This window comes from Diospyros lotus, chromosome 14 (assembly GCF_014633365.1).
Source record: "Diospyros lotus cultivar Yz01 chromosome 14, ASM1463336v1, whole genome shotgun sequence".
NCBI lineage: Eukaryota > Viridiplantae > Streptophyta > Magnoliopsida > Ericales > Ebenaceae > Diospyros > Diospyros lotus.
The window spans coordinates 16,286,138-16,292,137 of record NC_068351.1 but is presented as its reverse complement, the minus strand read 5'-3'; the positions used below and the strand labels follow the sequence as shown (position 1 = coordinate 16,292,137).

Genomic DNA, 6,000 nt, shown 5'->3' with positions numbered 1-6,000 from the left:
TAGGCCGAAAAAAATCATGTGTAGTAGGAAGGTGCACATCAGTCCCATGAACCCAGCTAGCCAACAAAGAAATGGCTGCAGCAACTGACCCCTGTCGATGATAGATCATGTCCCTAATATCCAGCAACCGTTTAAAAATGGCCGAGTCATCTTTCTTAGTCGGCCGCTCCCATATGGATAAAGAAAGAAGATAGTGATGATGGATCCACCTAATCCAAAGAGAGTCCTTTTTGCTGTGGACGTTCAGAGGGCTTTGGAAAGAAGGCCTATGTTCCAACTTCTAAGGTCCTTAAAACCGAGGCCACTTTCATTCCTCAGGAGGCAAATGGACGACCAGGCCACAAGAGAGGACTTAGATCTCCACAGAGAGAGCTTGTAGATTCTATTAATTCTCTCGATGTCAGTAGCTGGAATGGGAATAATGGACAGCCAGAAACCTTGGATTCCTTGGATAACTGCTCGAATAAGCTCCACCAGGCCCGCATAAGAGAGAGGGGCCATGTTCCACGCCTTAGTGCAATCAGAAATTCTGTCCACCAGCAGGGCAAAGTGACTGACCTTTAACTTAGCGGCAGCCAAGGGAATACCAAGATAGCGAAATGGCATAGAGCCTTTAGTGAAGCTCGTCATATTAAGGATCTGGAGAAGATCCTTAGAAGATCCACCTATGAGATTTGGGAATGCCAAACTTTTTCTTTTATGTCATGTAAATTTGGTTGGATTATTGTATTGTCATTTGTTTCTTTTTTAAATCAAGATCCACCTATGAGATTTGGCTGCCAGCGATTGAGGTTTCATATTCGGCTATGAGGTGTGGCTGTATTGCCATCAAGTGTTTCCTTCTGTACCCCACCATGACCAAATACTTGAAGACAATCAAATATGAGATAGAAATGAGAAATAGAAATTGATGAACACATCAAATTGGAGGGCAACGATGTATTACTTCAACAAGCTGCCATGAGGAATATAATGATTAATCAATCTTATTGCTTGACTATAAAGAAGTTTAGCTGCCATGATGGCTCTTAGATTTTAGAAATAAGTTTATCTTGAAGCACCATCTTTGAGAAGGGTATCTAACATGCAAATAGATATGGTCAACTTCTTAGTCTTGTGAACCTTGCCTTTGTTTTGTAAAAAATAGATCAAAACTCATTACTGCCAAAGTGGAAAACTCAACCTTGTGCCATAGATTGCATTATGCCTCATGCTTGGATAACTGTTTTTTCACCTTTTCATTGAATTGAAACCTTTTGTTAGATATGAGTTGAGGAAAATGATGGGATAGGAAGGTGATCTTAATTATCAAAAGAAATTTCTTCCGCATGCTCATATTTAGGGGCCGTTAGTTAATCAAAATATAAAGTGAAAAAGCCAAGATATGGGATGCATCTCGGACTTCTATTATTTCCAATATGTTTGTTAAACTTATCTGTCTATTTTTGGAAAAACCATCTTGTGATCTCTTATCTTGATTTTTCAATATATGCATATCTCTTATCCCCCTCAAATAAGCATATCTTGATCCCTACATATAAGAAAAAAAATGACGCTTGTGTCCTCTATGCATTCCAAAGAATTTAACAAATAATTTGATAAAAATCTTGAAATGTTTCCCAACCTTTTCTTGACCATTTCATATCTTGGTCTGAAAATCATTTCAAACTTATCTTAATACTCCCTTATCTTGCTCATTTTAACAAACGCTACCTTAGTGGCACATGTTGGTTGTATTTTCTTAGTTTTGAGATATCTCCTTTTTTTTTTTTTTTTTTTCCTATTGTCTTGATTTGTTTCAATGGGAATGCTCATGAGACCAAGATGCCTGTTTTTGACTTCTGGGTACTGCAGTTATTTCTCAAAGCTGGATTTACATTATTACTTATTCTTATCATCCTATCAGGACTTCATTTTTGCAGGTAGAGCGTAATTTCATTTGATTTGGTGGGTGGTTAAGAAAGAACTCAACAATGGGGAGCAATTTGAGACTTTTGGAGGATCTGCATGTCCATCTTCTTGCATCTCGTGAATCTACTTTGGGGAGGTATCTTTGTTTTTTACCTTTCTGCTGGGGTTCAACTCATAGCATCTTATATTACATTATAGCACCCTTCTATTGATTTATTTTATTGAGGGTAGAGGTCTTTAAGACAAACTTCTAAATTCTTGCTAGATTGAGTTCGTGTATGTGACTGCTGGGCATGAAATCCTCTCTCTCTCTCTCTCTCTTCCCCCCGCGCATTGAAACACATAACACTGGAATTCTCTGTTCCTTGTGTGCTTGTATTCTGCTGCTATGAGTTGATGCAAAGTTGTTTATAGGTGGTTGTCTGGTCTGGAATATATACATGACAAAGAAGACATTGTGGGTGTACTGGTGACAGATAAAATGAGATATTTTTCTTTATTTATTTTATCTTTATCTTTTCTTTCTTTCTCTCTTCTTTTTTTTCTCCTTTTCTGGGGGGAGGGGTTTGAGGTGAGGTGGAGTGGGGGCTGTGGAAGTTAACAACTGCTTCCTTTAGAATGGTTGAGCCTTGAAAGAGAAGGGACCATATATAGTTCATGACTTTGTTTACTGTTGTATTATTTTTTGTTCTGTTGTACTTGGGAATAATTATTCTTCATAGTGATTTTAACTAAACATTGATAGAGGAAATAAGAATTGCAATGTTTAAGGACATATGTGTCCTGTTCTTTCCCGTTGCCTTGCCATTTGGCCTTCTGTGTTGTTTTCTTGCTAATTAAATAAACATGCTTGCCTCAAGGAATGATGCCACGGGGTTGTTGCTCAACAAGCGTTGATATGATTTGAGCACCCAGTTCAACTTAAACACTAGTAGTGTGTTTTCTTAATCTTTTGCTGTTGCTTATGTTGCCCAGTGATTTTGATTGTGAACACTTGGCGAAAATCTACTGTGCAACTCTGACACTCCAGTCAAGGTTGAAATGTGGATGTGCAATTAAGAATATTTGAGCTGCTAGTTATTGCCAGGCTCTCAACTAGTCTTGTTTCAATTAGGTTCTCTGAATCTTACATAGAATGAATTGTCATCTTTGAGCTGCTAGAAAGATTCAAGTGTGGATGTGCAATTAAGGATATTTGAGCTGCTGCTAGTTAATGTTCTTAAAATCTCTGCCCTGGCTTGCCAGCCTCTCACCTAGTAGTATTGCTCCAATTAGGTTCTCTGAATCTTATATATAATGTTTTATTACATCTACAATCTCTCTTGCATGTAAAAGCATAAACCACTTCACATCCATGGTATTGCTCCAATAGTGATTATTCCTTTTACCCTTTTAAGCATTGGCAACATAAAATGAATTAACAGTAACTAGTCATGATGCTACGCCTCCTCACAAAGTTGCTAAATTGTGTTCCCCATCGAAATTTTCTACCAAACTTGGGCAATTTTCTAGTGATGAAAATGTAAAAATTTTGTTGAAATTTTTCCTTATATTTTTGCTTCGATTATATTTACTTTTGTCTCAGTTTCAGTTGCCAGAATATATATAAAATTGCCACAAAGCGTGGGCAATTTGGGGTTACACTTGTGCTCGTGCTGGTGGTAGAAAATAATAATGTGTAACTACATATGATATCACGTCACATTTTGACACAAGTAGTTTTTGATATATTTAAAAATAAAATCAAATATAGTTGCAATCCAAGCTGAATTCACATTGATAAGAAAATTTGGTGGCAGAGGCAGAGAGAATTCTATGCAATTGCACATCTCAAAGACTATCTTTATCCATAACATTCATCATCGACTAAACCAGGAGATAACAAATTACACAGGAACAGGAGCTATCTTCTTCACATTGAGGGAGAAAGTCGAAAAGTCGAAAGCTCTAGGAGCATAATTTTTCCTTCCACACAAGACATAGAAGATATATATATATATATATCCATAAATAAATTCATAAACCAATTTACAGTCAGTACTGATGTAGAATCCAGCCAAGTCCACATTGTCCAGCTCTCTCTCTCTCTCTCTCCACTGTTTATTCTTCATCATATCACAATCACCCAGTGCTCTTCTACTTCTACATGCACAAAGCCACACAATTAGCTGCCAAAGGAGAAGACATCAAAAAGAAGACTTCTTATTTATAAGCATGTACCAAGCAATGATAAAGAGAAAAAACTGATTAGAATGGTTAACGAAGAAAAGTAGCACTCAACAATTACAACCACCATGAAATTGTTAGTTTATGAACCTAAGAAGCCTGAACTAGTTTGCAAATTTTGTGTCATTGCAGTTACAAATTTCAGTATTATATTGAAATGAATACCCTTCAATGCATTAAAAATCAATAAGAAGTTCGCAGAACCCGGAGGGGATACACCGACAACAAAGTTATGCAACAAATACACACTTATCCTATAAACCATATCATCAGCCCCAAAACAGCGGAATATAAATAGCTCATTAAAATGAGGACTCCCTTTGGTAAATCTACAGGCATCGAACAGTTCATTGATTAAAATCTTCAAGTCAAGCAATTGTCAGGGAAAAAAAAAAAAAAGGATCATTCTTAAGAAAACAGCTAATATATCAGTTTCCATGGATGAAACCCCACAAGTGATCTGCTTCAAACAAAGCTACTGTAATAATTCTCTATGTGAATCACAGAAGATAAACGTACAAATTAGTAGTATATGGAAACTTATAATAGACAAGTTTCAGGCCTTCAAAGCAGTATCTATTATCACAATATACCATAAAAACAAGGTCAGTTGAATCTACTTGAACAATGTGGCATACCATCAAGCCTCTATACCACCTGGGACTCAAAAGCACTGAGTGCCTTTAAAATATAGTAGATGACATTGTTCTAATGTTAAGGAAAATAATAATATACAGGGCCACATCAAGCTCACAGATCTTTCATGTTATTATATGATGTAACTTATAGAGTGACAATACAAAGAGGACTAACGCGTGTCATAGAATTGGTTACCAAGGAGGTGAATTTATAGCTTTTGTTAGAAGACCACCACAGAGCATAAATTAGTGTATATTACAACATATCATATCATATCATATCATATCATATTATATTATATTATTTTTAATAACTTAGATTCCCCCTCCTCCCCCCTTAATTCTATCTACAATTGCAATAGAATTGAAAAATTCTGAACATCACCAAAGTGGATAGATTTTGTCTCAGTTCTTTGTATGCATGTCTTAAACTTCTGCTTTTATTAGGTTAAGAGTGAGAAAAATGCAAAAGGAAGAACAGATCAACATACAAGAGGTATAGAAATCATACTCAGGAACTTAGCAGAAAAAACATCATATGAAGCCTTAATCCCACTAAGTGAGGTCTGTAACATGAATTTAGCTTGTCAACCACTTCTATCTATGGGCATATCTTTTATGAGGCCCTCATCACTCATCATGTCTTAAGAGTTCTTAGCAAGTTTTTCTTTTGTTTTGATTTACCATTTTCATAAAGACTTGTTTCATTCCATCCATTCTCCCTTAAGAACCTTTATTGGTCTTCTTCTACATGACTAGATTATCTTAATTGGGTCTCATGAATTTTATTTTTTAATAGGTGCCACTCTAACTTTATTACCAATAATTCCATTTCTAATTCTATCTCGTATAATATAATATCATCACAGTGGATGATAACGGCCCTTCGAATGGCTAAGTGTTGGCCATGGTAGAACAGGGCTACATATCAGCCACATAAGAATTCCATGTCGATAGTATTTATTAGCCAATAGAGTTGGCAGTTCTAACAACATTGTGACTGATGAAAAATTATATTTATTTTTTGTTCACTTCATGTTAAAAATCAAGTTCTGCATCAACAATGAATCCATTATGAATCACGAGTCCAGGTTGAGGATGGCCAGCTTAGAAGAGTGGTGGTCAATAGCATACGCACCAGTTGGACTTTATAATTCTACACAGTTTCTCTTTGATAAGCTTCAACTAGTTATTTAAGAAAAGAGCAGAAGCATTGGGTTGTGTA

The 6,000-nt window shown here is 36.1% G+C and overlaps 1 protein-coding gene across 6 annotated transcripts in view; it reads right to left on the bottom strand.

Moving 5' to 3' along the window:
* Window positions 1-3,699: 3,699 nt before the first annotated feature.
* Window positions 3,700-6,000, bottom strand: part of LOC127789842 (E3 ubiquitin-protein ligase RHF2A-like) — a 64,979-nt gene continuing 62,678 nt past the window's right edge. For 5 of the 6 annotated variants that reach the window (XM_052318858.1, XM_052318862.1, XM_052318860.1 and 2 more), the window contains one exon: window positions 3,700-4,053. The gene's annotated coding sequence lies outside the window, so the exon portion shown is untranslated. Of the gene's footprint in view, window positions 4,080-6,000 lie in introns of all 6 variants that reach the window. The other variant, XM_052318859.1, reaches the window with a different exon arrangement.